We start from the raw sequence: 9756 nt of genomic DNA, 5'->3' as shown, positions 1-9756 counted from the left end.
AATAGCCGGGCGCGGTGGCTCATGCCTATGATCCCAGCACTTTGGGAGGCCGAGGCGGGTGGATCACGAGGTCAAGAGATCAAGACCATCCTGGTCAACAAGGTGAAACCCTGTCTCTACTAAAAATACAAAAATGAGCTGGGCATGGTAGTGCGTGCCTGTAGTCCCAGCTACTCAAGAGGCTGAGGCAGGAGAATTGCTTGAACTCAGAAGGTGGAGGTTGAGGTGAGCCGAGATCGTGCCATTGCACTCCAGCTGGGTAACAACAGCAAAACTCCGTCTCAAAAAAAAAAAGAGAGAGAGAGAGATCAAGACCATCCTCGTCAACATGGTGAAACCCCGTCTCTACTAAAAATACAAAAAATTAGCTGGGCATGGTGGCGCGTGCCTGTAATCCCAGCTATTCAGGAGGCTGAGGCAGGAGAATTGCCTGAACCCAGGAGGCAGAGGCTGCAGTGAGCCAAGATCGCACCATTGCACTCCAGCCTGGGTAACAAGAGCGAAACTCTGTCTCAAAAATAAAATAAATAAATAAATAAAAATAAAGTATTTTCTTCTAGGCTGGTTTTAGGATCTTGTCAAAGTAGAAACACAGGATGCTCTTTGAAAACCATCCCAAGACAAGCACACATTCACACTCACTCCATCTCCAAGTTCTGACAACTCTGACTCTTCCCCACCCCCCACCCCACCCCTGCCCAAAGACAGAGTCTTACTGCTTCAGCCTCCAGAGTAGCTGGGATTACAGGCATGAGCCGCCACCCCCGGCTAATTTTGTATTTTTAGTAGAGATGGGGTTTCTCCATGTTGGTCAGGCTGGTCTCTAACTCCCGACCTCAGGTGATCCACCCACTTTAGCCTCCGAAAGTGTTGGGATTACAGGCCTGAGTCTTTTTTTTTTTTTTGAGACAGGGTTTCACTCTGTAGGCTGGAGTACTGTGATGTGATCATGACTCACTTCAGCCTTGAACTCTGGGCTGAAGTGATCCTCTCACCTCAGCCTCCCATGTAGCTGGGACCACAGGTGTGTGGCATCATGCCTAAATCATTTTTTGATTTTTCATTTTTATAGAGACTTTGTTGTCCAGGCTGGTCTCGAACTCCTGGACTCAAGCAGTCCTTCTGCGTAGGGCCTCTTAAAGTGCTCAAGTGATCCTCCCACCTCAGCTTCCAGTAGCTGGGACTACAGGTGTGCACTGCCATGCCTAGCTAATTTTTGGATTTTTTGTGTCACCATGTTGCCCAGGCTGGTCTCAAACTCCTGGGCTCAATTGATCCACCTGCCTTGGCCTCCCAAAGTGCTGGAATTATGGCATCACTTTGCTGTAATCTATTGGTTCAAGCAATCACAGAAGCCCTCCTAGGTTCACGGGGAGGAGACATACACCCCCATTTTGATAGGAACAGTGTAAAAAATTTGAGGCCATTAAACAATAAAATAAGGCTGGTCATGGTGGCTCAGGCTTGTAATCCCAGCTACTCAGGAGGCTGAGGCAGGAGAATTGCTTGAACCTGGGAGGTGGAGATTGCGGTGAGCCAAGTTCGTGCCACTGTACACCAGCCTGGGTGACAGAGTGAGACCTTGTCAAAAAAAAAGAAAGAAAAGAAAAAGAAAAGCAGGCCGGGTGCGGTGGCTCAAGCCTGTAATCCCAGCACTTTGGGAGGCCGAGGCAGGTGGATCACCAGGTCAAGATATCGAGACCATCCTGGTCAACATGGTGAAACCCCGTCTCTACTAAAAATACAAAAAACCAGCTGGGCGTGGTGGCGCGTTCCTGTAATCCCAGCTACTCAGGAGGCTGAGGCAGGAGAATTGCCTGAACCCAGGAGGCGGAGGTTGCAGTGAGCCGAGATCGCGCCATTGCACTCCAGCCTGGGTAACAAGAGCGAAACTCCGTCTCAAAAAAAAAGAAAAAGAAAAACAGAGCAAAGAAAAATGAAAGTGAGCCGGGGGTTCTAGTGTGCATCTGTAGTCCCAGGTATTTGGGAGGCTGAGGCGAGAGGATCGCTTGAGCCCAGGAGTTCAGGCTGGGCAACATAGTAAGACCTTGTCTCAAAAACAAAAACACTGACCTAGTATATAGTCCCAGCTACTGCGGAGGCTAAGGCAGGAGCATCACTTGAGCCCAGGAGTAGGTAACATTATAAGACTCTGTCTCTAATTATAAAAACAAAAACTGTCATGAGGATCATAAACTGTTCTAAGGGCAGTATGTTCAGAGAGGTTCAGTTTCTTTCCCCAAGGACAATTGTAGATGTGAATGGTGATAAAGAAGGAAACAAAAGACACAGATCGAAAGGAGATGGGGGCCGGGCGCGGTGGCTCATATCTGTAATCCCAGCACTTTCGGGGCTGAGGTGGGTGGATCACCTGAGGTCAGGAGTTGGTGACCAGCCCTGGCCAACATGGCAAAACCCCGTTCCTACTAAAAATACAAACAACAAACAAACAAAAAATAGCTGACAGGGTGCAATGGCTCACACCTGTAATCCTAGCACTTTGGTAGGACAAGGCGGGTGAATCACCTGAGGTCAGGAGTTCAAGATCAGCTTGGCCAACATGGTGAAACCCCATCTCTACTAAAAATACACACACACACACAAATAGCTGGGCAGAGCCGCAGACACCTGTAATCCAGCCGCAGACACCAGCTACTCAGGAGGCTGAGGCAGGAGAATCGCTTGAACCTAGGAGGTTTCAGTAAGCTGAAATTGTACCACTGTACTCCAGGCTGAGCAACAAGAGAGAAACTCAGTCTAAAAAAAAAAAAAAAAAGCCAGGCGTAGTGCTGCATGCCCGTAATCCCAGGTCCTTGGGAGGCCGACGCAGAACTGCTTGAACCCAGGAAGGCTGAGGTTGCAGTGAGCTGAGATCATGCCACTACACTCTATCCTGGGCACCAGAGCGAGACTGACTCAAAAAACAAGCAAACAAAAACAGGGAACAGAAAAATTATTCAAGCATGCCCCCCCTCAATTTCTGACCCACAGAATCTATGAGATATAATAAAATAGCTGATTTAAGCCACTAAGTTTTGGGGTAATTTGTTGTAACCAGAACCATCATGTTTATTTGATTACCCACCTTGTTTTCTGTCTCTAGAATGGGTGCTCCATGAACCGCTTTGTTCTCTGCTATGTGCTCACTGTCCAGCCCGGAGCCTGGCACATAGTTTGTGCTTAGTAAATATTTGTTGAATAAATGAGAGAGTGGATGAATAGACGTATGCCCACCACACTCGGGTTCAACTCCGTTCATCCAGCTGGGTAGAGTTTCTGGGATAATCCCGCATATGCCTTGGCATTGGGAAGAGGGGCACTCAGGCACCTGCCATCCCCTGGCAGCCTAGTCCCCAGCCCCAGAAGTGGGTACTGAGAGTGGCTTCGGTTACTAAAACCTATTGTCGTATGAGGGCTCAGTTAGTGCCTACCTGCCACAACCTACCTCTTTTTTGTGTTCCAACCTCTGGGCTTAGCACAAATGACTAGTCCAGCGATGTCTTCCAAGCCTCGTTCATCTGAATTCACCTCCTCCAGAAAGCTGGTTCAGTTTGGAAACTCTCAGCTTCCCTTCCTGACCTCCAGAGACAGCCCTCCTCCCTGCTCGTTGACCACAGATGATTGCAGGGATTGCTTTAGGATCATTCCCGCCCAGAGCCCACAGGTGCCCCACACGGCCACCTCCCACCCTGCACAATTCAGTCCCCTAGCAAAGACATTCCCAACCCAAAATACCTGCTATGTCAGATCCTGTGCTGGGTGTTTGCTGCCAGGATCTCAGTTCAACACACCTGCATCATTCGGTGAGGTCAGATCCATGGTTGCCCCAGCTTATGAATGAGAAAGGTGAGGCTCCAAGAGGAAAATCTAGTTCCAGGTACCTGGCTGCTAAGTGCTCTTCTGGGTCCAGTTCAGCAGCAGCATAACTATAACTTACTAAGCACTGACTGTGAAGACAATGGTCTACCAAAGGATCCTCAATTCAAGGGGTTACATTTTAAGCAGAAACAGGATATTTTCATAGTTTCAAAGTATCTCCCTAAGTACATTTAATAGGTACACAGAGTAAAATGACGATTTTACACTGGAGAAGTCCAGTAGATACTGCCCTAGACAAATGATCAAGGTTGACATCAGAGGTCATACGTATCAACATAAGACACCTCGGCAAGGATGCACTGAGAAAGGCATGGCACCACTTCTGTGACATTTTCCCCGTAATTTGTGACTTCAGTTTGATCACAGGAAAATCTCAGACAAATCCAACTTGATCAGACGAGATTGGGCATGTTCAGAGTGGTATGGCCAGCTGGGCGTGGTGGCTCACGCCTATAATCCCAGCACTTTGGGAGGCCGAGGCGGGTGGATCACGAGGTCAAGAGATCGAGGCCATCCTGGTCAACAAGGTGAAACACCGTCTCTACTAAAAATACAAAAAAATTAGCTGGGCATGGTGGCGCGTGCCTGTAGTCCCAGCTACTCGGGAGGCTGAGGCAGGAGAATTGCCTGAATCCAGAAGACGGAGGTTGCGGTGAGCTGAGATAGCGCCATTGCACTCCAGCCTGGGTAACAAAGAGTGAAACTCCGTCTCAAAACAAGAAAAAAAAACCAGAGTGGTATGGCCTGAGACCTTACTTGAAAGACATTCTACCAAACAGCTGGTAGCACTCTTCAAAAGTGTCAAGGTCACAAAAAAGAAGGAAGACTGAGGCACTGTCACAGACTGAAAAAGACTGCCAGGGCTGGGTGCGGTGGTTCACACCTGTAATCCCAGCACTTTAGGAGGCTGAGGTGGGTGGATTGCTTGAGTCCAGGAGTTCGAGACCAGCCTGGGATACATGGTGAAACCCTGTCTCTATGAAAAAAATACAAGAAATTAGCCAGGTGTGGTGGGCTCTCTCCTGTAGTCCCAGCTACTCAGGAGGCTGAAGTGGACCATGGAGCCTGGGCCTTTAGAGTGAGACCCATCTGAAAATAAAAAACAAGAAAATAACAAGATCCTAGTTTAGATCCCAGAACAGAAAAGGATACAAGTAGGAAAATAGATGAAATATGAAAAACTTCTGTACTTTAGTTCATAGTAATGTACCATGGTTAATTTCTTAGTTTTGATAAATGTTCTGATGCCGTTTGAAATGTTGACAGAAGGGGAAGCCAGGTGAAGGGTATACAGGAGCTCCCTTGACTATTTTTTTCTTTTTTTGAGACAGAGTCTCACTCTATCGCCAGGCTGGAGTGCAGTGGTGCGATCCCGGCTCACTGCAACTTCCATGTTCCCGTTTCAAGCAATTTTCTTGCCTCAGCCTCCCAAGTAGCTGGGACTACAGGCTCACACACCACCATGCCTGGCTAATTTTTTGTACTTTTAGTAGAGATAGGGTTTCACCATATTGGCCAGGATGGTCTAGATCTCTTGACCTTGTGATCCACCCACCTCGGCCTCCCAAAGTGCTGGGATTACAGGCCTGAGCCACCGCGCCCAGCCTCTTTTTTTTTTTTTTTTTTTTAATGAGACAGGGTCTCACTATGTTGCCCAGGCTGGAGTGCAGTGGCTGTTCACAGGCGCAATCCCACTACCTATCAGCAAGGGAGTTTTGACCTGCTCTGTTTCCAACATGGGCCGGTTCACCCCTCCTTAGGCAACCTGGTGGTCCCCCGCTCCTGGGAGGTCAGCATATTGATGCTGAACTTAGTGCGGACACCCAGTTGGCATAGTGCACTACAGCCCAGAACTCCTGGGCCTTCCAAGTAGCTGGGACTACAGGCACGTGCCACTGAGCCCAGCTCTTTTAAAAAAAAAACTATTTTAAACTGTGGTTTGGAAGGATCTCTGTACTGCTTTTACATCTTCCGTAAGGCTAAAATTATCTCAAAGGAAAAAAAAAACGTTAAAATCAAAGAGAAAGGCTGGGTGTGGTGGCTCACATCTGTAATCCCAGCACTTTGTGAGGCCAAAACATGAGGATTGCTTGATCCCAGGAGTTCAAGACCAGCCTGGGCCACAAAGTGAGGTCATGTCTCAAAAAAAGTAAAAAAAAAATAGCTGAGCATGGTGACACGAGCCTATACTCCCAGTTACTTGGGAGGCTAAGGTGGGAGGATTGCTTGAGCCCAGAAGGTTAAAGCTACAGTGAACCATAATTGCATGCCATTGCACTCCATCTGAGACCCTGTTCCCCGCCACCCCAGAGAGAGAGAGAGAGAGAGAGAGAGAGAGAGAGAGAGAATGAAGGCTAAACTGGAGTAAGCCTATCATAGCCCTCTCTCCCTCTGATTACAACAGAAAACTGTGACGGGCTGGGCATGTGGCTCACGCCTGTAATCCCAGCACTTTGGGAGGCCAAGGCAGGAGGATCACTTGAGGTCAGGAGTTCGAGACCAGTCGGGTCAACACGGTGAAACCTCATCTCTACTAAAAATACAAAAATTAGCCGGTCATAGTGGCGGGCACCTGTAATCCCAGCTACTCGGGAGGCTGAAGCAGAAGCACTTGTACCCAGGAGGCGGAGGTTGCAGTGAACCAAGATTGCGACAAACAAAGGAACCTCTGCACAAATACAGAAAACAACTACTTAAGGAAGAGCTCTGAAAAGTAAACAATAGAAAGTAGATTGGCATGGGAAGTCAGCATCTGAACAGCCAGTCTGGTAGTGTGGAAAGTTTCCTGGTGAATTTTCTTTCTGTATCTTCTGGCCTTCACCAAGGCAATCTGAATCAGGAAACTCTGTGTTTGACACCAGCAGCAAAAACCTTCCACAGACAAGTTTAATATTCTGGCCAGAGAACCAGGAAAATGGGCCCCTGTGAGCCGACAGCGTGAGGAGAATTCTGAGTATTTTTGTTGTTGTTTTAATTATTATTCATTTTTTAAAATTTGAGATGGAGTCTTGTTCTGTCACCCAGGCTGGAGTGCAGTAGCACGGTCTTGGCTCACAGCCACCTCTGCCTCCCAGGTTCTAGCAGTTCTCCTGCCTCAGCTTCCCAACTAGCTGGGATTACAGGCACGTGCCACCATACCCGGCTAATTTTTGTAATTTTAGTAAAGACATAGTTTCACCATTGGTCAGGCTGATCTTGAACTCCTGACCTCATGATCCGCCTGTCTCAACCTCCCAAAATGCTGGGATTATAGGCGTGAGCCACATTGCCCAGCCTGTGATTTAACTGATATTTCTAAAGAGCACCACCAAACAGTGGCACAAAACATTCTTTTCAAGTGCACATGGAATATTCACCAAGACAGACCATATTCTGGGCCTTTACATTTAACAAATGTTTAAAAATTTAGGTGATATTTCTCTGATCATAATGGAATCACACTAGAAATCAATAAATCAAGCCTGGGGAACATAGAGATTCCATGTCTACAGAAAAATTAAAAAGTTACCAGCCCGACCAACATGGTGAAACCCTGTCTCTACTCAAAGTGTAAAAGTTAGCTGGGCATGGTGTGGGGCACCTGTAGTCCCTGCTACTCAAGAGGCTGAGGCTCGAGAATCACTTGAACCAGGGAGGTGGAGGGTGCAGTGAGCCATGATAGCACCACTTCACTTCAGCCTGGGCGATAGAGGGAGACACTCTCTGTCTCAAAAAAAAAAAAAAAGAACTGAAAAATGTCTGGAAAACCCTTAAATATTTGGAAATGAAGCAACACACTTCTAAATAAATCATGGGCCAGAAATAAGTCTCAAGAGAAATTAGATAGAAAATAAATAAATAAGTACATACATTTATTTTTGTGTGTGATGCAGTCACGCTCTTTCACTCAGGCTGGAGTGAAGTGGCGTGATCTCAGCTCCCTGCAACCTCTGCCTGTGGGGTTCAAGCAGTTCTCCTGTTTCAGCCTCCTGAGTACCTGGGATTACAGGCATGGACCACCATACCCAGCTAATTTTGTATTTTTAGTAGAGACAGGGCTTCTCCGTGTTGGTCAGGCTGGTCTCGAACTCTCGACCTCAGGTGATCTGCCAGCCTCAGCTTCCCAAAATGCTGGGATAACAGGCGTGAGCCACTTCACCTGGCTCTTTTTTTTTCTTTTGAGACAGAGTCTCACTTTGTCACCAAGGCTGAAGTGCAGTGGCATCATCTTGGCTCACTGCAAACTCCGCCTCCCCTGTTCAAGCGATTCTCATGTCTCAACCTCCCAAGTATCGGGGACTACAGTCTCGCATCACCACACCCAGTTCATCTTTGTATCTTTAGTGGAGATGGGGTTTTGCCATGTTGGTCAGGCTGGTATTGAACTCCTTACCTCAAGTGAACTGCCTGCCTCGGCCTCCCAAAGTGCTGGGATTATAGGCATGAGCCCCTGCGTCCAGCCAAATTTCTATATAATATCAATAAACAACAGGAAATTGAATTATTTATTTATTTATTTTTATTTTTTGAGACCAAGACTCGCTCTGTTGCCCAGGCTGGAGTGCAGTGACACAATCTCAGCTCACTGCAGCCTCCGTCTCCCGGGTTCAAGCAATTCTCTGCCTCAGCCTCCTGCGTAGCTGGGATTATAGGCGTCTGCCACCATGCTCAGCTAATTTTTTTTTTTTTTTTTTTTTTGTATTTTTAGTAGAAACCAGGTTTCACCACCTTGGCCAAGCTGGTCTTGAACTCCTGACCTCATGATCCACCTGCCTCAGCCTCCCAAAGTGCTGGGATTACAGGAGTGAGCCACCACAGCTGGTGAAATTTTTTATTTTTTAGAAACAGGTTCTTGCTATGTTATCCAGGCTGGGCTCAAACTCCTAGGTTCAAGCACCTCGGCCTCCTGAGTAGTACAGGCACGTACCACTATGTTTGGCTTGAGGTTTTTCAAAAGTATGATTAACAATTGCACCAACGGCCCACGTGCGGTGGCTCATGTCTGTAATCCTAGCACTTTGGGAGGCTGAGGCGGGTGGGGTCCCGCTGGCAGGGCGATCTGAGGCTGTGGCTCAGGTCTTAGTTTCTGGGCAGAATTTGGGGGCTCCTGTGGCTCAGGTCTTTGCTTCTGGGCAGAATCTAGGGCCTCCCTAGAGTGAGCTCGAGCTGCCATCCCTGCTGTTGGCAGGTCTCAGCCTGTCCCATCCCAGGGCTCTCGCATGTTGGGCCTATCCCGAGGAGTGGCCTGAAATCCCCCGTCCAGAGCCCCCTCCACCATTGGACGTACCATGGCTCCAGGAGAAGACCCTTATTCCTTGGCTCTGGGACCCCGAGTGGCCAGCCTTAAGGGACAGTCTGTCTCTTCCCAGGTTCAGGACGTCGAAAGGAGGCTCCACGATCGCCCTGCAGGCTATAGTCCCTGCGAGCCGCTCAGGGCCTGCCTCCACCCCATGGCCCTCAGCCGGGGGTGGGCTGTCCCCACAGATGTTCCTCATCACAGCATCACTCAAATTTGGGAGCCTGAAGTTCCCACAGAGGCGGGGACGGAAGAGCACAGGGAAGAACAGAGGGTCGCCTTCCCCAGATGCCTTCCCTTGGGAGGCTCTATGAAACTTGAGGACACGGGGAAACTGAGGCCCACAAGTGGTGCCACTTGGCCACTCAGAGTGGCTGCAGTAGAGCCATGTATAGACATAGGCCACTCACTCCAGTGCACCCACCACGCTCCCAGCCATCCTGAAAAAGGTCTGGCAAGACTCATGACCTTAGGCCTGGTGTGGTGGCTCACGCCTATAATCCCAGCACTTTGGGAGACCAAGTCGGAAGGATGTCATGAGCTCAGGAGTTCAAGACCATCCTGGGCAACATAGTGAGACCCTGTCTCTACAAAGCTTAAAG

Source organism: Callithrix jacchus, chromosome 5 (assembly GCF_049354715.1).
Source record: "Callithrix jacchus isolate 240 chromosome 5, calJac240_pri, whole genome shotgun sequence".
Taxonomy (NCBI): domain Eukaryota; kingdom Metazoa; phylum Chordata; class Mammalia; order Primates; family Cebidae; genus Callithrix; species Callithrix jacchus.
Note: the sequence above shows the minus strand (reverse complement) of the source record.